The 23,771-nt window shown below is 40.0% G+C and overlaps 1 protein-coding gene across 1 annotated transcript in view; it reads left to right on the top strand.

The window, feature by feature from the left end:
- The first annotated feature begins 9,602 nt into the window (after positions 1-9,602).
- LOC139465631 (uncharacterized) overlaps positions 9,603-23,771 on the top strand; it is a 31,849-nt gene continuing 17,680 nt past the window's right edge. The window contains exon 1 of the mRNA XM_071247337.1: positions 9,603-9,681. The gene's annotated coding sequence lies outside the window, so the exon portion shown is untranslated. The remainder of the gene's footprint in view (positions 9,682-23,771) is intronic.

The following is a 23,771-nucleotide window of genomic DNA, read 5'->3' as shown; positions in this document are numbered from 1 at the left end:
GGGAAATGTTTTTCAATTATAGTGATCTTATCAATGCACATTCGGCAGACCAGTCTCCATTTCTGTGCTGTGTACTACAACCAGTGGTTAAGCAGGCCAGGTATAGCCCTTCTAGTAAATTAGGATAACCCGTCATGACGCCTACTTGATAACATTTAATTCCTCCATCGTTGCCAGGTCGATCGGATTCACCATCTGTGAGGAAAATTGAGTCTTCAAGGGGGAACGTTGGAACGTTCTTAAGCACAAATTACTTCGTACAAGACGTCTGCAGTGTGCATTAGTAAATACCGAAGCCTTGGAAATTGATAGAGTGTACTCAATATAACCTGGAGAGGACAGAGTATAAATTTGAAGTCACATTCCGTTGTGATTTCTTGTTTGGACATTCCTCTTGAATTGTCTTTTTAACGTGTGCTTGTGTGCCTCGTTTCTTCAATGGGCTTCGAACCCGAATTGTCGCGACTAATTGAGCATGTATATGGGTTCTTCGAATCTCTTCCAAGGTGACTTTTTCTCAAAAGCGATAAAGAAACAACATTAAATTTAAACCAAACTTGCTCACCAAGGCTTAGTGGTAAAATGCAAAAATTCGTCCTACCATCATAAACAGTTTTCATTATTTTTCAATATTTAATTACAATATTGCAGAACATTTCATGATGTTAACTGGACTTGATTGAATTCTACTATCAAGGGGTTGGTAAAATCATTTGAGGTCATCCATGGTTTGATCTTCCACGCCACCGCCCACCAGAGTGACGTAATGTTTCCTTTTATTATTGTCTAATTCACATAGACCGTTCATATGTTCCACGCTTGAATTGCCGAACTGTTGGCATTACATTTGCAACATATGAACTGCAATGTTGTATCTCGAATTACTTATGTAAGAAGCATTTCTCAGGGTATGTAGGGGTGGGGGTGGGGGTGCGGGTGCGGGTGCGGGTGGGGACTCTAAATTTTTTCTGTCGTCTACTATTTTTCAATGGATGTAAAAACTGAACAAAGTGGATAAATGCCTAAGTGTGGTATTCTTACAGATTCGGACCAAAGCATGCATGCATAAGGCATACCAGCAATTACATTTGCGGTAAGGTAAGGTAAATTCGTTGTCCAGAGTGACATAGCTTGATGTGCCATCTATGTTCTGACGCAATAACTAACATACATCAACCGTACATCAACCCATGTCCCACTCGAGAGCGGTGGACAACTTATTATATACATATGTGCAGTCATATCCATGCTTATAATACACATTTTACGCAGCATCGACAACATTTCAACCAATCGTTGATATAAACACCAATTTTAATTTACATGGATTGACTTTCAAACAGATCCAAAACATAAAGCGTCGATTAATACCCGTAAACTAACAGTAAAACATCATTGCTCCAGCTCACGCTACGAAATAGGGATATCAGCAAATTCCCTTGAGAGAACGGGTACCTTCTAGATCCGTATGCTACTTTTTTCACACAACAATTAATGGGTTTTTTTATTAAGGAACCGGTGGTGGCAGCATGTTTTTCTCATTCAAAGTTTTCTACCTCTGAATTGCCAATTACGCAAAACAATTGAATGTTCCGCCGTGCTTCGACTCATACTCTGCCAAGCAACTGCTGCATGCCGAGCACATTTATACATTTACTTTCTTCTCTGGATTCAGTTCACCAGAAGGAAGTAAAATAACACTTAACCTTCTGGAAACTTAATATTTTCAAGGAAAAGAAACCAGTGGTCTCTTGAGGTACAAATTGTGAGGAACCAAACCTGGAATTAACACTTGTCGGGGAAATGTTTTTCAATTATAGTGATCTTATCAATGCACATTCGGCAGACCAGTCTCCATTTCTGTGCTGTGTACTACAACCAGTGGTTAAGCAGGCCAGGTATAGCCCTTCTAGTAAATTAGGATAACCCGTCATGACGCCTACTTGATAACATTTAATTCCTCCATCGTTGCCAGGTCGATCGGATTCACCATCTGTGAGGAAAATTGAGTCTTCAAGGGGGTCATTGAAGAGAAATGGAACGTTCTTAAGCACAAATTACTTCGTACAAGACGTCTGCAGTGTGCATTAGTAAATACCGAAGCCTTGGAAATTGATAGAGTGTACTCAATATAACCTGGAGAGGACAGAGTATAAATTTGAAGTCACATTCCGTTGTGATTTCTTGTTTGGACATTCCTCTTGAATTGTCTTTTTAACGTGTGCTTGTGTGCCTCGTTACTTCAATGGGCTTCGAACCCGAATTGTCGCGGCTAATTGAGCAAGTATATGGATTTTCTCCTCCGCGGTGGACAGTATCAAATTGAAACCCAACTCACTCACTCATAAGAGTTAAGTGATAAAATGCGAAAATACGTTCTACCAGCATAAACAGTTTTCATTTATTCATTCATTTATTTATTTATTGACTTATTTATTTATTAGATGAAACACTGTCGGTTAATAAATTGGATTTCTAAGCACACAATAATCAATGATACTTGCAAATCTGAATACAAACATCGTTTATATGCCACTAAAAGAAAATAATATCATAATCCAATGTGTTTAATGTGATGCCTCTGTAAGAATTATCCCCTTAAATGGAAACGGACATCTTTACAGCACACTTTGATGTTCTCATATGTAGATGTCAATCACAGTTCTATCACATAAATGTTGCATGTAATATACGAATCACATTTTAGCGTGTCAAATGCAATGATTCATCTGTTGCAAAGGTAAACATGATGATAATGGTCGTCTAGGCAGCAATATATGTAGTGCTTCGAGTTAAAGCACTTCAGAATTACACATTTTCGTTATCTATGATTTGAATGAAACAATGGTTATGGTTATTGTCTAGAGATACGAATACTTGATGCAATCTGAGCCAAATGGATTGTTGGTAAAAGGCGTTATCTACGAGTATCAAAAGCAGTAATGAGATGCTAAGAGATTTGACGTCTTTACAATACGAGTGATTGAGCGAGCACGGTCTTACTCCGACTGAAACACTCTTTCCTAATTATCAGAACAGTATATACATTTTGTTTCACTCAGATCGCTGGTGAGGTGAAATGATTTGTTTGTTTGTTTATTTGTTGTTTAACGCCGCACTCGGCAATATTCCAGCTATATGTCTGTAAATAATCGACTCTGGACCAGACAATCCAGCGATAGACATCATGAGCATCGACCCACGCAATTGTGATACGATGTCTTGCTTCAACCAAGTCAGCGAGAAATGAGGTTAAATAGGGTTTAACGTTGCGTTCAGGCCTATTGCACTTATATAGCGACATGTATACACGTGTATGTGTGCCTGTGTGTGTGTGTGTGTGTTTGTGTATGTGTGTGTGTGTGTGTGTGTGTGTGTGTGTGTGTGTGTGTGTGTGTGTGTGTGTGTGATGCCATGCCGCAGTTTAATATGAATACCCGAATCAGACACAATATGTTAACTCCGAGCAGACCGACCCCTGTCATATCCTCTGAATGCCAAACGCCAGGCAGGGTAACAACAAGTACCATAGTTTAACAACAATTGATCTTAGTGTTAACGTGGGGAATGGTAGTAACGTCTTGAAGAACATACGCTTTAACTTCTGACATACCCTCCACTCCTACCTCTAGTGATATATCACAGGCAGTCGTGGGAATCGAACCCTGTGCTACCGTAAGGTGGGCAGACCCTTTGACCATTAGACTATCTTACGTTACAATATTACAGATTGTTATCTGAAGTGATTTTCAGCTTTTGTCGCAATAGAAGATTTGGCCTTGCCAGTTAATATATCTCATATTTGCAATTGAACTTAGTAGTTTATGTTTTGTTCACGTACTACAAAAAGTAGGCCCAGTAATCCAAGAACACCGCTATTCGCTGTGAAGAGCTGCGTTCCTGAGGCGTACCAGAAAGCTGTGATAGCGGGTTCGAAATCCCAGAACGCTCTGATTCTAGGTTTCAAGGTTTATCATCACCATACCCATGCTCGTAGGTTTCACTGAAGTAATAAACATCTGAAACCTCCATACCTTCGGACTTTCCTGTCGCATCAAGCTGACCCGCAGTGATATAACTGTCATTCTATCCAAATTGACGTTAAAAAACCTCGCTCACTATTCACTGACATAAATACAGCAGTGAACTACAGAGGGAATAGCTAGGCACCAAGTTTCTGGAGGTAACCCAGGTGTAGGAGGTTACAATGGAGTGCGTGTCTTTGGGCATTCCTGTTGGAATGTCTTTTTAACGTGCGTGTGCCTCGTTACTTAAATTGTCGCGATTAACTGAGCAGTACGGACATCTTTTGATCTCTTCTAAGTTGTGAAAAACAGTTAAATGTAAATCAAACTTGCTCACTTTAAAAGCTTAGTGCTCAAATGTGAAAGTTCGTCGTAACAGCAAAAACAGTTTTCATTGTTATGCAATATCTTATTACAATATTGCAGATAATTTCATGTCTTTGACTTGAGTCAATTGAATTCTACTTACCAAATTATACCACCTAATCATATGACGAAATCCATAGTTCCATCCTCCTGTTACCACCAGAGTGACATAATGTTTCTATTACGAACTGTTCACAGAGAGCGAGTGTGTTATGTAAAATGTCCTATTGCTTTTGTGTCTTCCCAGTGGCCTTAAATAGGCGCTAACTGTCGAGTACGTGTCCTGCCTATCTGCAACGGAGGTGTGTGGGCTGGAAGAGATGATGTCAACACCAAAACAATTGCCTCTGTCATCCCCTTGTTTACTCTTCGAATGTCAGGTCGACGGACGTCAGCCTGATGGCGAGAGGGCAGTGGATGAAGTGCGAACTGACCATCCAGCAGGAAATACAGGCTAGACGTGCAAACATTCAAACAGGGACATCACATCAAACGACACCGGTCTATTTTTTGCACTTCTTGCTGTTGGTTTCAAACAAAGGTTTATCACTGTTTAGACCAGTGTTCCTGTTTCAGAGTTAAAGGGCTGATTATTCACAGTTTTGACAACTCAAGTAGAGATAAACAAAGCCATGATCAAATGATGCAAATATTTCTAATGCAGCTGATGGTTACTTTACTCTGAGTTATACCTGTTTTGTGGAACCCACATAATGCATTTAAAATAATAACATGTTTGTTTGTTTGTTTGTTTGTTTATTGTTTAACGCCGCACTCAGCCATATTCAAGCTATGTGACGGCGGTCTGTAAATAATCGAGTCTGGACCAGACAATCCAATGATTGATATCACGTGTGTGGATCTACGCATTTGGGATACAATCACATGCATCAACAAAATCAGTGAGCCTGACCAGCCGATCCCGTAAGTCGCCTCTTCCGACAAGCATAGTCGCCTTTTACTGCAAATATGGGTTGCTGAAGACCTAATCTATCCCGGGTCTTCAGGGGCATGTCGTTACAGTTATCATATATAGACACAATGTACCTTTTACAATTTAATAACATTGAATATCCCCCATGGAATTTCGGGTTCGAATTATGTCCCAAACAACCTTTTCTGGTCGTAATAGACAACTTAATGCATTGGGTGATCAGTTGATTGGATGCCATCGTACCCCGATTGCTCGGATCGTTGTGTATATAAATCACTGGATTGTCTGGTCCATATTCGACTATTTACAGATCGCCGTCATGTAACTGGGATATTTATTAGGGCGACGATAAACAACATTAATATATCAGCAAACATCGAATAGATCACTCATGTTGCAAATACACGTACATGTATATATAGGTTTCTGTGCCACTTGGACACAAAAACGCATATTCATAGTATTGTTGTAGCGTGTAAATGACTTTCACTTTGTGTGAGTTCATTGGAGTATGAACCTTCATGAGGGCCAAACCGTATGAACGTCGGACCTTGCGTGTTATAATAGTTCCCAGAAACATATGTTGGTCATAAAACGCGACTTAATGGATGGGCTGGTTAGGCTCTTTAACTTGCTCGATAGCGGCCTGGATCGCTGATCGTTATATCAACAACCACCGCCGCCATACAGCTGATCATGAAACAAAAACCAATTTATTGTCATTTCAGCCAGGGATTCGGGGATGTAAAATGTCCATGCTAGTCGGCGCAAATGTGGATTGGGTAGCTACACTGTGTTGTCTGGCTCATGCTGTCAACCACTGGTTAACCTGCACTCGATTATTAACTGGTTACCGTGGTATAACTGGATTAACGGGCATGGTGAGGATTGTTTTACGTTGCTTCTTTGAATGTTTATGGCACAAAGCGACCGGGACACACTGCATTGGCCTACTACGTTGGATCATTTTGGGAAATGAACACAGGACGGCAATGTTGGGAGTTAACACTTTAACCGCTTGGCTACCTCACTGCCCACTTCTAACTGGTAAAAATATAAAGTATCCTGAATATGTACTCTTGAACCTGTAGAACTAATTCAATAAAAGACGCATTATGATAAGGGAACTTAGGAACACTTAGATAGATCATATGTGAGATGAAATGGGGTTTAAAGTCTTGTCGAATACTTTTGCACTTGTATAGTGACATGCATGGTCAGGTTGTGTGTGTGTGTGTTTTGTGTGGGTGTTTTGTGTGTCTGTTTTTTTTTGTGTGTGTGTGTGTGTGTTTTGTGTGTTTTTTTGTGTGTGTTTTGTGTGTGTGTGTGTGTGTGTGTGTGTGTGTGTGTGTGTGTGTGTGTGTGTGTGTGTGTGTGTGTGTGTGTGTTTAGTCCGGACTAATGTAGTTTTTTAATGCTAACCCAGAGACACCAAGTCGCAGTTTAATATGGATACCCCACTCAGACACATCATATTGACCCCGAACGATCTGTCCTTGTTTTAGCTCCTTAATACCGAGCGCCAGTCAAGGTAACAGCAACTACCATAACGTATTTGGATCGAACCCCGACCTTTGCTCTCCGAGCAGACACTCATCCACTACCCCACGGGGGAGGTCGATAACGGCTTCAGCTGATACGACTTAGTTGGCAGCTGCCGTTGATTGAATTAATAACAATGATGGTCTGTTTTGTTTGTTTGTTTGTTTGCTTGTTGTTTAACGCCGCACTCATCAATATATATTCCAGCTATATAATGGCTTTCTGTAAATCATCTTTACAGCACACTTTGATGTTCTCATATGTAGATGTCAATCACAGTTCTATCATATAAATGTTGCATGTAATATACGAATCACATCTTAGCGTGTCAAATGCAATGATTCATCTGTTGCAAAGGAAAACATGATGATAATGGTCGCCTAGGCAGCAATATATGTAGTGCTTCGAGGTAAAGCACTTTAGAAGTACACATTTTCGTTATCTATGATTTGAATGAAACAATGGTTATGGTTATTTGTGTAGAGACAATTATGGTGATACGAATACTTGATGCAATCTGGGCCAAATGGATTGTTCGTAAAAGGCGTTATGTATCAAACACAATATGGAGATGCTAAGAGATTTGACGTCTTTACAATACGAGTGATTGAGCGAGCTCGTTCTTCCTCCGACTGAAACACTCTTTCTTTCCTAATTATCAGAACAGTAGGGGCGGTCGGGTAGCCTAGTGGTTAAAGCATTCGTTCGTCACGCCGAAGACCCGGGTTCGATTCCCGACATGTGTACAATGTGTGAAGCCCATTTCCGGTGTCACCCGCCGTGATATTGCTTGAATATTGCTAAAAGCGGCGTAAAACCATACTCACTCACTCACCCACTATGAGAACAGTCTATACATATTGTTTCACTCAGATCGCTATCAACGATATAACGTGAGGTGAAATTATTTGTTTGTTTGTTTGTCTCTAAATAATCGAGCCTGGACCAAAAAATCCAGTGATTGATAGCATGAGCATCGATCCACATACGATACGATAACATGCATCAACCAAGTCAGCGAGCCTGACCACCCGATCCCGAGAGAGACAGTTGGCTTTCTTACACTTTGGGAATAAAATGTTTAAAAGTTTATTTTCCAAAAAATAATAGGATGGATTTTAGTAATAGAATAATTTTTCCTGTCAGTTTCATCATTTTATATTAAAATATTGCCAGGGAATAGCATTCCAAGGATCTATACTGAACGATACTTTGTTCCATATTAAATCAACAGTAAGTCTATTTTTCAAACTTAATAAATCACCGTATACAAACGTTTTTTTTATTATGTAGAGTTTTTGGAAATTTGATTTGACCAGATGTGGATTCCAAGTTATACGTGGTATGGGTGAGTGAGTGAGTGAGTTGGGTTTAACGCCGCTTTTAACACTATTCCAGTTACATCGCGGCGTGTCAGCTTAATGTGGAGGGAAAGCCCGAAATGATGCAGGTCTCAGACGTTTACCACTTCGGTGAAACCCACGAGCACGGGTATGGTGCTGACAAACCTAGAAACATAATCGGGGCGAACCGGGATTCGAACCCACAATCATAGGTTTCTGGCGTGTCCAAGGGACGCAACTCTGCACGGCGAATCGCGGCGCCTTAGACGACTGGGCCACCCGTGCCCCCACATGTGGTATGGAACTCATACGCAACAGGAGTTGATTGACCGTTATGAACAGATAACAATATGAGTTTAAGATGCCAAAACAGCTAAACGGTACCAAAGATGGTTTTTGCTCACGATTGATAGCATGTCTGACTCTCCTAAACGTTGAAACTCCTTGCAACGATCCGCGGTTGAATGCAGTCATTTATATAAACAAATTGTTATTTCTACACCAACATTACATAATTAGGCTGTCCGAACAAATGATTTATTTTACAAATACGAAAATACGAAAGTGCACTCAAAACGAAAAAAGATGGCAGTGTAATTGTTAGCACGAAACCAAGCCATTTGAAAAATACGGAATGTCCTATATTTGCCATGGTAAAGATCAGCAAGTGTAATTTATAATGGTTACAATTTCTTTTAGCAAGTGCTGCATGTTTCGTCCTTTGTTTCAATAAACACCGTCGAAGTCACCTCGGTAGAAACGCAGTAAGAAAACTTCCGGACACTGTGTTAATTCTAAGCCTGCATACCACAGGCGAAAGAGGAGGCACGCGAACGCGATGCGGCAGGTAAAAAATAAACAACAAATACAAACATTTCATGTTTAATTTACTTGATTTCTGGCCAGCCACGGTAAACGCAGTCACTTCCGATACAAACAAGCAACAGAGGTCTATATACGTTTCACTCATCGAATTAAAACCATTCTCCGTCAGAATTCGCTGTCGTAACGTTGAGGGAGATACGTGGAGTATTCAATTAGAACGTCTTCATCATGGGTGTCCAATATTACATGTGGCTCTACATGCTCTTGATATCTGAAACTGTGGAAACAGCCCTAACGTTCCAGTCAAACACGTCTGTATCCGACAATGCTGCAGATGATATATTTTGTGATCGCAGTGTGTATGACAAAATCTGGCTGCGACACCCAACCAATTGCTCCCGTCATTTCGTATGCTCAAATGGGCAGGTTACCGAGCTTAAACCCTGTGATGACGGTCGTGTTTTCTCCTTAAAATCAAAAACCTGTGTCACAGCAAAATCTGATTCTGATGACTGTGATGAACTTATCTTCACCATACCAGTTCCAGCACCACAATCCAATGGTCAGTCACTTCTGTGGCACCCACAGCTCTCGAAGAATCCTGTTCTGAGACCTGGCGCCAAGGCAACTTCTATCAAAGTAGACGGTAAGAACGTTACACTGTTGCAAATGAAGGACACAATTATCTGTACTTTTTAAGTCATGGTATCCCATCTTTTCCTTGCAGCTGAAAGTAATCATTATGCGATTTTGTATTGAAGCGTTTTATGTTCTGGTGTAAACTATATACTGATTTAACGTCTTGTCATTATGGTAAATGAGGTCAATATATTACGGTCTTGTCGTACTCGAAGGCTGACGAGGGGTAATGATTGCAACCTAATAGGGTTGGAGATTTGGTGTGAGCTCTAATTTCTAATCCAATGGCTTATGCTGAAATAAGACTAATATACATACATATACATACAGATCATGCATGCAGCAGATTATGAGTGAAGACATGAGTGTGTTGCTTTTACGCCCCTTTGAACAGTATTTTTATCACAGCGTGTCAGCTTAATGTGCGAGGAAAGCCCGAAGTGATGAAGGTCTTAGATGTTTTACCACTTTGGTGAAACCCATGAGTAATGTGTCGGTGCTGACAGACCTAGAACCACAAGCAGGACATACCTTGATTCCCGCCCGCGATCTGTTTCTGGCACGCAAGGCACGCAAGGCTACTGGGCCACCTGTGCTCCTCTGAAGATGAAGGAAACTTCAGTGTGCCTGCCTACGACTCAGTCGGAATTACCTCCCACAACAAGATGACACGACGTGAAACCCAACTCACTCACTCGACCCTTTGTCCCTCAAATTGTCTCCCCACCCCCCCTCCCCGGGTTTGATCCCCTGGCCGCGTAGTTCCAAAAGAGCATGTCTCGCGCTCGACATTATTGGGACAAAACAAGATCTGGTCGGATCGGAGTCAGGGTAATGTTTCTGAGCCGTGTATCCATGTTACACTTCGGCATGGTGTCTTTGGGCTACCACTAGTCTATAAACCAGAATTGTACAAGCAGCCACACACACGTGCATGTATCGCGATAGAATCGTGGACGCAACGCTAAACAACATTTTACCTCACCTCACCTCCAGAGTAGATATAGTCCCTGTAAACCTTTTAGTCGATTAAATGTAGTGTGAGTAAGTGAGTTGGATTTAACGCCGCTTTTAACAGTATTCCAGATATATCACAGCGTGTCAGCATAACGTGGGAGGAAAGCCCAAAGTGATGCAGGTCTCAGACGTTTACAACTTCAGTGAAACCCACGAGCACCGGTGTGGTGCTAACAAACCTAGAAACACAAACTGCCCCGAGGACTACATCATTTCTGATGCTTTTAGTCCTGATTTGTCTGGTCCAGACTCAATTATAGACTGCCGTGATAAACTTTGCAATTTGCCGACTGCAGTGTAAAACAATATGCACTCTATCAGATGAATCATTAGAAAAGCAGTTCAGAAGAAAAGAAGTTCTGAAACGTCTACTTTAACAATGAGAAATTTTCGTATATTCTTAAAGAAACATGTCTATTTTATGAGAAAGAAATTACTGAATAGATATATTGAAGTTTCGTGTTTTAATGTTCTGCAACCCTCTAAATGCCAACCAAACACTTCAGCTGATATTGTATATGTATAACTAGTTATGTATAATTAGGCAATCAAGAGAAGCCACGTGAAGATCAGGGTTAGTATTGGTCTTAGGCAACCCATGCTTGTGGTAAGAAACGACTAACGGGATCGGGTGGTCAGGCTCGCTGACTTGGTTGATGCATGTCATCGGATCCCAATTAAGTAGATCGGTTCTCATGATGTCGATCCTTGGATTGTCTGGTCCAGACTCAGTTTTTTACAGTCGTCATAAAGCTGGAATATTGCTGAGTGCGGCGTTAAACATTGCATTATTTAGATTGCGCTTGGTTGCGTTGTCTGAGATAGTCCATTTGATGTCTGTGTAAAGAAATTATCCCAACCCTGAAAAAACACGTTTTGTTTGGAAATACCGTAATTTCACCTTTTTGTAATAAAAACCTTGGTCACTGGTTAGACAATAGGCATATTTGTATAACTATCTAACATGTTTCCAAGGAAACCGCCATAAAACGTCAGTTTAATCGCAAGGCCATTTCCGTTACAACGGTATCTTGCGGTGGTAATGTTTCATCTCTGTATCATTTATCTTGTTTATTACCACGGATGCTCGGATTCAGCTGTTGAGAATAAAAGAAAGAGCGTATGTCGGTGTGACCTCCTGACATGCTTTTTAGCAGATGCGGAAAACAGTTACACTTTCATGAATCAATCGAATAATAGTGAGTGAGTGTTTTGGCTTTGGTGCCGTCCGTGAATGTAGAATCTGATAATTAATGGTTCATATATGCTAGCCTATTTTACAAATATTCCAAAGACTGAAATAGGACACTGCAGTTATATCTATAACCACACCTCCTATACTCGATAGGTGCATGTAAACTTGACGGATAACAACAAAGTAACGGAGAACACGACCTGTATCGACTCACACGAAGAAAGATGACAAAATGACCAGCAGGGTCTCAAATGTAGGAAGATGAACAACAGACGGACAATATAACCTGCAGCGACTCAAACGTAGGAAGATGAACAACAGACGGACAATATGACCTGCAGCAACTCAAAGGTAGGAAGATGAACAACAGACGGACAATATAACCTGCAGCGACTCAAACGTAGGAAGATGAACAACAGACGGACAAAATGACCTGCAGTGACTCAAACGTAGGAAGATGAACAACTGACGGACAATATGACCTGCAGCAACTCAAACGTAGGAAGATGAACAACTGACGGACAAAATGACCTGCAGCGACTCAAACGTAGGAAGATGAACAACAGACGGACAATATGACCTGCAGTGACTCAAACGTAGGAAGATGAACAACAGACGGACAATATAACCCGCAGCGACTCAAATGTCGGAAGATGAACACGAGATCAACATCATGATCTGTAATGACTCAAATGAGTAAGTAAATAGTAAGACGAACATGAAACGGATTCGACTGCCTGTAATGAGGCTAATATAGAAAGATAGAGTGAGCTGCCTTGCATCCATAATATGTGTCTCGTTCTCGTTTGTATCCTTCTAAACAGATTCGTGATTGAGACCCTCACTCCTTTCACAGACGCACTGAGAACACTTAACCCGGCACACAGTATATTTATGATGTCTGTGAAATAGATTTAGACATTCAAAGAAATATGCTCTACCCATTTCCTCAGCACTTTTCTCACACTTTCGAATGATTTGAAAATATTTTGTCACAATCGTTTCCCATATCAGGCATTTCCTTTCCATATCCCTTAAAGTTATATTTTATTCTAAGACGTCTTAAAACCCCGCTCGCCGTTAAACGAATAATGTCAGTCAGAAAACAATCGTATTAGTTTCTGGCTTGTTTCCTAATCTAATTTTGGCCAAGCGAGTGGGCTTGGGGAGAAGCGTCGTTCACCTCACACCCACGATGATGGCCTCGAGGCTCGTCCAGACGCCGGCCCATCCGGAGACGTGTGGAGTTTGTGTACCAAGCTCTCTCTCTCTGTCTGTCGTCAATACAATCGGCCACTTACCAACCGCCAGACATGTTCAAGAAGTCGTCACAATGACCAGTTGTGCTCAACAGCATTTCTGAACTGAGGGTAAGACAAGTGCTTGTTTCCAACATTGGAGTGAAAGCGCAAGGATACGGAATCTTATTTTAAGCCACAGAATTCTGAGCAAACAAGGTCTTTTTAGGATGTTAGCGTCGAAATCTCCGGAAACACTCGTCCTTGTTTATTTAGAAACACCTCGATTGCCCACAACAGCCAGATGTCACTGTTATCAACTTGTTCCGTGTCTGTTTGTATGTTGGGCATTAGCTCAAGTTGAATACACTTTCTATGCTGATATGTGTGTTTATGTGAGGTTGCAGGCCATCAATCTTTGTACAATTTTATATAAATTATAATAGTATGAGTAGGCAGGTCAAACACACGCAAGGCGTTATTATAAGCTGTGAACAACAGATGCACATTTGAGTGCTTCCTTAATCTACTCAGCTCACAAGAAGATGTATATTTATATTATTAGAATTTTAAGCTTCAATACTTTTTGGCCTGGGATGTACGTACAAGCTTTTTAAGACTTACAAGACCACATATGTATATAGTTATATTTATCTCATTACAATTTAAGAACACCAATACTAACTGCTAAACCACGTGTGTATTTTTCTCTTCAATATGCTGTACAATGAAATTAAAAGGAGTTCCACATCGACACAGTTCTGCTGGACAGAGCAGGACAGGGAATGATCACCCTGATGTGACTGATTTTATTGATCAATTCGTATAATTTTCATCGTTTGCGTATAACGACCAGTGCAATCTGTTTCGGCGATTAACCAAGACTGTTTATTCTTTGGCGTTGGGGATTTATATTTTAATCCCCGATTATATCTGGTCAGCGACCTACGACCTCGCAATAAAGTAATACGACCTAAGTACGAAATGTGCGATGAATTATGTATGGAATAATGAAATAACTGAGTCGACATAATCGACACAGGCATCAAATGTTATGGTAACAGCGATCATGGAGATAATGAACACATTAGGTTTTTTACGAGGTTCGCATCCAGCATTGGTGGTGATGGCTTCCTAAATAACGGTACAAACACTTGATTTACAACGGCGGAGAAACCACGTTAAGCTCGAAGACAATCGAAAACATATCGTTATCGGTACTTCGAGAGTGACCATATGATAAAAAAGTGCCAATGTGTATAATATTGTTATTGACAAGTCTATAAAAAGGATTTCAAAACCTTTCTTTCTTTCATAAATTATATGAATGGTGGGTTGTTACCGGTACACCAGGACATGCTTACCCTTTTCGTGATGTCATCACTGATTTTCAGTCAGTGATCCTTCATATAATTGTCACAACTTTCTTGACAAACACGCCCAATATAATCTGTGTCTGCAGATAATCAAAACTGATGTCGGCGACAAAGATGTTATTCTTCATATTCATCTGCCACGCACTTTACTGTAAGATTCCAGATTGAAGAACACTGAGATTTAAGCGACAATGTACATGAAACTTGGTATGGATAAAAACTTCTTGTTTATTCCGACATTTCATGTCTACCTCTTGCCCCCTCAGGATTATATGAATATATGAAAGAGGCAGGAAGTAGCCCTGAAACATTGCGACAAATAATAAAAAAGTTGTTATCCATAACATGTTCCATGTATTCATGTTCATCCAACTTCTAAATGCACACCAAAGTCTTTGTATATGCCCGTTAATATACGTACATCTTATGCCTCATTCGGCGGCTAGGTCGAGTTCAGTTGTTGAGTAGGCAATTGGTTGCACATGTATCCCTTCCATGCATTCAGGGTTCATATTTTCACATGTGCAATCTATGTGATAATCGTTATTGGAACCCGGACCATGATGTTGCTGCATAAACGTCTTTTATATCTATCTGGTGATAATCACCTGGCGTCGTTGCCGTTTCTGTGGGTTATGAATTGCCCAATGACCAAAGGCGTCGTTATTCGTTGTGCAGAGCTGCGCGTCTTAGCTCCCAGGGTCCGCTGAATCGTGGGATTGTAATGTCAGTTTCGTCAACACAATGACACTTTTGATCAGATTCTCCCAGATGTAGATCTTTGCCAATGAGCCAAATATCCGTATTTGTGGATTTCACCAAAGTAGGAAAGATGCCCTAAGACTTGCCTAACTTGGGCTTTCACCACACATTGACATGCCGTGATATAAATGAAAGACAGACGTAAGTCCACCTATACACACTCCACACCAAGTATGGTGTTTGTAGGGTATTGATATTTCCATATGCTCATATCAATGTGTCACGGTTACTGATGTATCTTTACGACGAAAGTGTTCCCAATATCACATTGTGGATAAGTATATACGCTGCACACATTGCACTTTGAACGGGTGAAGTGCAGGTGTACTTAATGCCCGCGGGTTTGAATTCTCTGCAAGTCAGTAATTCGTATTGGAAGTACAGTAAATGCATAGTTCTTGTTTGACCGTTCTAAACCGTCGACTCGTCACGATATGGCTGAAATATTGCCGATGTGACGTAAAGTAAAAACTCATTCACTCACTCTAAACCGACGCCACCTGATAATCGGTGTTTTGAAAGTATACCAGTGTTACTACTTATATACTACTACTTATATTCCAATGATCAATAAGGTCATCACAAGTACGTGCAGGTGTCATCACAAACATATGCAGGGGTCATCACAAACATGCAATTGGGTCATCACAAACATATGCAGGGGTCATCACAAACATATGCAGGGGTCATCACAAACATGCAATAGGGTCATCACAAACATGAAATAAGGCCATAACAAACATGCAATAGGAACATCACAAACACATGCAGGGACATTACAAACATACAATAGGGTCATCACAAGTCCATGCAGGGATCATCACACACATTCTATATTGTCATCACGAACACATGCAGGGATCATCACAAACATTCTATATTGTCATCACGAACATATGCAGGGATCATCACAAACATTCTATATTGTCATCACGAACACATGCAGGGATCATCACAAACATTCTATATTGTTATCACAAGTCCATGCAGGGATCATCACACACATTCTATATTGTCATCACGAACACATGCAGGGATCATCTCAAACATTCTATATTGTCATCACAAACACATGCAGGGATCATCACAAACATTCTATATTGTTATCACAAGTCCATGCAGGGATCATCACAAACATTCTATATTGTCATCACGAACACACGCAGGGATCATCACACACATTCTATATTGTCATCAGGAACACATGCAGGGATCATCACAAACAATCTATATTGTCATCAGGAACACATGCAGGGATCATCACAAACAATCTATATTGTCATCAGGAACACATGCAGGGATCATCACAAACATTCTATATTGTCATCACGAACACATGCAGGGATCATCACAAACATTCTATATTGTCATCACGAACACATGCAGGGATCATCACACACATTCTATATTGTCATCAGGAACACATGCAGTTATCATCACAAACATTCTATATTGTCATCAGGAACACATGCAGGGATCATCACAAACATTATATATTTTTTTTATCACGAACACATGCAGGGATCCTCACAAACATTCTATATTGTCATCACGAACACATGCAGGGATCATCACAAACATTCTATATTGTCATCACGAACACATGCACGTGTCATCACAAACATATGCAGGGAGTCATTGCAAATAAAACTGTAGACAGGATAATCGCCATCATAGATGAAGTACGTGGTATCCAATTTGTATCTTTATTTTAGAATAAACTTCAGATGCCAAACATCCGTCATTAAGTATTGATTTGGGACCGACATTGCTAGTTGCTATTTCATGCTTACCATATATTGCTTACCGGTTTTTATTTCTACGTTGTAATCATTATCTAGTTATTAACCCAGTTTTCCATTGACGTGAGGAAATGAAAGGTTCAAAGTTTGAAAAGATAAAAGATAACTGTAATTGTGGCTTGTGCGAGTTAAATTTCTCGTAATTTGTTATTTCGTCTTTCGAGAAACTAGTACATAGTTATCTGTGATTTAATGTCATTTTGACACACAAGCATTGTGTTTACATGCTGTAGACATGATGTGGGTACTAAGTTTAGATGTACTTCTCTACACACTAAGTATACTCAGAGCAATATATTACCATTTAACGTAAAAGATATGTATAGGATAGATGGATTGCTCTATACGCAAAGTATACCCAAAACAATATAATACCATCTAAAGTAAACGATGTATCACAACGTTAAATCAGATCGCTAAAAAACCCAGATATGACAAACAGTTTTAATACACTGTTCAAGCGCAAAAAGAGACAATATAAACGATAAAAAAGCGAGGATTGATTTTTCTCTTTGACGAGCACATAAGTATGTATGAGGCCGTGGCTGCTAGGCCTCATCAGGCAGATCAACAGTCATATAACGTCCGTTTGGAAATAAGGGTAATTGACACTGGCTAATGATATTTGACCTCGGGATAGTTAATGGTAGTCATAGTTTTCTGGGTGTATGTCATGCTAATTTGTAGTCAGCATATGTAACCCACGGCTTAAATTGATTGGCGATGGTTATTCATTTATCACACTGTCGACGGAGCATTGACGTCCTGAACTGGCCATGATGACGCAGTCGCATAACCCCGAAAGGCAATATTGATTATATCAATATACACCTGCTGCAAACACTCTCAAATACACATTACCTCATGGGCAGTATAACATACGGTTTGGTTTCAATTTGAATAATTTCTTTAAATTATGCTACACGAAATTCCTGTAAGTGGAACTGCAAAATATGCATAGTAACTATTATGCCGATGCAATGAATACCCGTCAATCAGGATAGCACTGTTCCCGGGGAAATCGCCCTGAGTAACGGAGTAACGGATATAATAATAAAAGCGACAACTAACATTTTCATATGCATAAGAATTGTCTACTTTAATCAGAGTCCATTTTAGATTCCATTTCACTATATCATTAGCACGTGTTTACGAGTAACTACCAAGTAGTGATGATAAGATATGTTCTCGAAAAGGTGAGTCTATCATGCCCCACCTGTGCCTCCCGTCACAAACACATGCAATGGCAAGTCAACTGTTAATTTGAAAACAAAACAGGGAAACATTAAGGTACTGGATCGGACATCATTCCTGTCACTGATGCGTCAGATTTGTAAATGTCCTCTACATGTCTACCATGACATCGTCAAAGGATGGAAGGGAAAGTCGATTACTGGAAAGTTGACGTCATCCTTCTTGTCATACAGTCTTGTGTATGGCTTCCTCACAATTACCACCCGTGGGGTTTCCAGGGATGAAAAGAACATAAGTAAATCATGCTAGAACCCAATGCATCAAACATGCAATACGGATAGGGATGTGGCAAAGATATTGTGATCCACTCTCCGGGCGGAGGCGCTGCCACTAGACCACGGAGGCGGTCGATCAGTTGGAATAATCTTGTATGAAATAATTGTACCAAGATACAAATGTTTCATTTAAATTACACATTTCATGGGAGAAATAATTTTTGAGACGAAACATTATTATAAACATTATTATATATAATTACAATTGAAAAATGTGCAATTTGTAACATTAAGATCCACACTATGAAAATATTGCAAAAATGTTTTGATAATATTCTTGAGAACGAAGAGCGATAGTACATACTTTTATGTTAATGATCATGATTTAGCTTATTTCTTAATTACATCCAGTATGATCATCACCCAGTAATACAATGCACACAATGATACAGTTATAAGAATAATTGTACTTGGTTATACGTCTACCACAAAAACTGCAAAATGCCCCGCCAACGGTTACAACGCCCCCATCACTTGCTACAACAACCATGTCAGCAACTAATCACACGTGGACCATTGGATTCTGGTACGACCACAGGTGCGAATGACTACAGCGGATGGTTCTTCTATTTGTCCACGATCCCCTCTTTCTTTGTCAGATAAAATTTCACATTGTCGTTTATAAACGTTGAAGCAGTAAGACGTCCTTCACAAGCCAGTGACAACATGTCCGTTTGCGACTGAAATGATCGTTGACTGGATGCCTTTGTTATACACTGAATAGGTGCTATGGGGGTTTCGTGATAGGAGCGGCTTTCTGGATGCTTAAGATCTAGACAAACGACTCTGTTTATGTGAATAGAATATATAGATTCATGACTCATTCATGGTGTCGAAAGGGTTTGATTCACTTAACGATTCACCAATTTTAGACATATCAGGGCGTTGGAACTCTAGAAATGGGCTTTAAATGTCAACAGAATTAATACCAATTTTATTATGCATCACGTGCAGTGTGTTGAGAAGTTTAGCAACCCCACAGAGTTATTCTCTTGGATGAGGTCGGCTGGCCTGAAATGTGAAACAGAAGGCTTTCTGTTTGCTGCTTAGGACCAGTCACTTCCCACTCGAAACCGTCAACGTGTGATTTTGCCTAAAAATGTAAATATGAAATGTAAATTATACAATGAATTTAATGAGACTATCAAACACATTATCAGTGGGTACCCAGCTTTGGCACAAACACATCTTAAGCGACATGATAGAGTGGCTCGATCCTTTTATGACCGTCTTCGCCATGCTTGTGGGTTTGACACAGAGGTCCATCCATGGTACGACCCGGAATATGTTGAGGGCGTCATGGAAAATGATAAATACAAAATTCTTTAGAATGGGCCCGTATACAGCCTCAGATCCGTCCAGCCCAACAAACCTGATCTTGTCCTTTTTGATAAATCCAATGAAATCATTTATATCATTGAATTCTCTGTCCCTTTTGACACAAATGTGATTGACAAGATTGAGGAAAAACATGGCAAATATACGGACCACGCTTTCGATATGTCACGCCTGCAATCTAAAGTACCAAGTTGCTCGACCCTCCATTGTCCTCGGTGTCTTAGATTTGGTATCTCCCAATCTGTTGAGTGATATTGGGAGAGTACCCGGGTTTGCTACCAGGAATACAGCCCTTCTGACAATCTGGCAGAAGGCTGTATCAGAAGGAGTATACAATAAAGGAGTGCCGCTCTAATTGACACTTTGTCGGACGTGTATATATTGTGATATGCGGGAACATATTTCAGATTTTACAAAAACCCGTACTCTACAGGAAATTAAAATCGTATGGGAATTATAACAAATCATACTATTATCAGTATCAATTTTGCGTTGTGTTTTATTCTGATAACACATTACCTGCAGAACCATTTAGCTATTTGGGCCAGTTTTATGATGTTATACTAACAGCATTGATCCCATATAATTTCAATCGCTCTTCCAATATGTTGCCTGGTTGTTTTGCCTCCCTCCTCCAACACAAACATTACATATAGCACGCCAATCACAAGCGTAACGATGTGTGTATCACCCGCGTTTGACATGTCTTATGTTGACGTATTCACGGAGAGCAGTGATTCTATTTTCAGGCCGCGTTTTACAAGAGACACATTGTTCTTGTGTATATACTCGATCACTTACACATCTGTACTATCATGTCATTAGTTGTTTTTTTACAACCATAACAAGCGTACCCTTTTCGCAAACACCTTGTGTTATCGTCCATTTTGCATCTTACACCCAATGAAATCATTTTCGTTGGATAATCGAGATGAGTTGTTCTCTGGCGTTAACGTATATATTATCATATACCCTTTGTCAGAGCAATGCAAGAAAAAGAAAATTGAATTGTTGTTGATTTGAATTTACCCATTATTTTAGCAATATATTTAATCCTAAGTTTTAACACCTTGTGTTATCGTCTATTTTCCATCTTACACCCAATGAAATCATTTTCGTTGGATAATCGAGATGGGTTATTCTCTGGCGTTTACGTATATATCATCATATACCTTTTGTCAAAGCAATGTTTTGATGTTATTTAAGAACAAGTCGCACTCTCTGAAAGGAACCTCGACACCACAGAAAGGCGCGTGGCGTGATCCGCCAAACGTCACCCTTGCGCTGCATATACATGTATGCTTCATCTCAAAGGGGGGCGGTCGGGTAGCCTAGTAGTTAAAGCGTTGGCTCGTCACGCCGAAGATCCGGGTTCGACTCCCCACATGAGTACAATGTGTGAAGCCCATTTCTGGAGTCCCCCGCCGTGATATTGCTAAAAGTGGCGTTAAACCATACTCACTCACTCACCCATCTCAAAGGTTTCACTTATTTTGGCATTAGCCTACTATCTTGTGGATGCCATATGTAAACCTGCTGATTGTGTGGCATCAAGCCCCGACATGGTGAATCTGTGCTTATGCTCTCAACCACTGGCCTGAATGGATCTGACTCGATTCTTCAAAGATCTGTGGAAAAGTTGGAGTAAAAAAGATTCACCCAGTCTCCCACTGGAGTGGTATATAAGGCGTAGTTCGTCACATGAACTATAACCAATATGAACAAGGATGTTGTAAGTGTGGAATTTGTAAGAAGTATGTTACCCTTCAATTAGTGGAGCCTGTCAATACCGTATTCTACATAATGTATTATGCACAGCTGAGGAATGCGTGACGGTAGGCACATGTTTAACCGACTGTTGAAAGGATACAAACTACATAAGCTACCATCTGGTTCACTATTGATGTTCGGAGTCCACTCTGCTGTTTCTAACGATTTACCACAGTGTAGTGGTGTGATATAGTCGTATAATATGATATGTGGTGTGATATAGTCGTATAAGTCACATAATATGAACCCGTCAGCTTGTAACATCAGTACATGTATTCCTGGAGGGTTTTTTACCTTCGTCTACTGTAGGATCCTTCTGTTTCAACTCGTAACGCCATAGAAGTGTGCGTGACATTCGAGTGACGAGTTAAATTCGTTGCGCAAAGACAGTAATGTACTCAATATTTTGAGTGATAGATTGTAGCTTTCATTTATACTTTCTCGTAAACTTTCATTATGATCCATGTACAGAAATACAGTAGTCATTAAGATGCTTGGGGAAAGGATTGATATAAGGCCAGATCAGTATTGGTCAAATTATATCAACCAAACAAAAGCACCGAAAACAATGAAAAAAACAGTGAACAATGTCAACCCGAACTTCTTTAATAATCAACTTGTGATTTTGCATCAAAATGTAAATATGCAATGAATTTAATGAGAATCTCCAACACATTGCCAGTTGATGTCGAGCTTTTGCACCAACACATTATCTTAAGCGACTATATGGAGTGGCGCGATCATTTTATTACCGTGTTCGCCATGCTTGTGGTTTTGTCTCAGAGGTCCATCCATGACAATCTGTGTAATGCAGAAGGCTGCGGTGTTGGGGAGTCTTCACATTCTCCGAAAATTTCTGGGTGGATTCGACTAGGCAGCGCTTCCTGGGAGAAGTCCCATTCGTTGTATGGGCTGCTCGCGGAGGGGGGTGTGGGTGGGGAGGGGGTGAGATGATGATGAGCCTTCCCAGTCTGACTGTGCCAGGATCACCCAAACCTTCTTTGCTGCATTTTTTATTTTTACTTAATCTGTAAATAATAATATGTAAGCGCATAAAACACATTGATGAAATGTAAAAATAATGGCATCCAGAAGCATCGTCAAGAGAAGGGACTATAGCCGTAATACAAAAAGCAAATAACAAATTTACCCTTGATAGACCCATTATTTTACTTTCAAGGCTCAATAATAATTTTAAATTCACACATTAACTGGTGATATCCCACTGAATTTTGTTTGCTCCTCATCGAATAATATCGACTCAATGAGGTTTCGTTAAAAACAAGTAGATGAAAGTCGGTATTCTGATATTGATTTCGAATTGTGAGACAAAACATTCCGAAGCATCTTGGCAGTCATTTACGTGTTGAGATTGATCTAACAGGAGATTTCACGGCTGAACATCAAAGACAGACCGCCTAATCAAAGGCACAATTTTCAAGTCTTCTAATTTCGCTACTAATACTATAAGAAGGTCTTATTTACTCCCATGACTGGGGACACGACATGGAGGTGAGATCAGGCCATCGAACCGGGGCAATTATGGAACCATAGTCGATGCATAATGATAAGGCTGTGTGATGCTTATCCTGGTTTGTCCTTTACTCGGAATCTGAAATCACTCCAGTCGTGACGTTGTTTGTCTCAGCCATAGATAATACCCGACAAAGCGAAAATAAATGTCAACATCGCATCTCGCGATATACAAATCACGGTTTAATTACATCTTTTACAATTCCTTGTAGATTATGGACATTGACGAACTTAAACTATTGCACGGTCTCTAAATATATCATACTTGATTTTCCGATTCTATGAATGAATTATTTGTATCCAAATATTTGTTGAAATCATAGAATATAACGGAATTTGTGATGTCATGAAATAGATTTTATGAGAGCAATAATTATCTCATGACACAAAGAATAATTTGTGATATCAATGACTCATTTTCAGAAAGCGTGTTGACATTTACTTAATTCTTGTTTAAATCTAATTTAAGTCTTGTCATCAATTAATCAATTATTGATATATTCAAATAAATAAAATGCAATTACTCAACATTGACAT

Source organism: Haliotis cracherodii, unplaced genomic scaffold (genome assembly GCF_022045235.1).
Source record: "Haliotis cracherodii isolate W230 unplaced genomic scaffold, xgHalCrac1.p SCAF_1, whole genome shotgun sequence".
NCBI classification, from domain to species: Eukaryota; Metazoa; Mollusca; class Gastropoda; order Lepetellida; family Haliotidae; genus Haliotis; species Haliotis cracherodii.
Note: the sequence above shows the minus strand (reverse complement) of the source record. Positions and strands in the feature narration are given on the sequence as shown.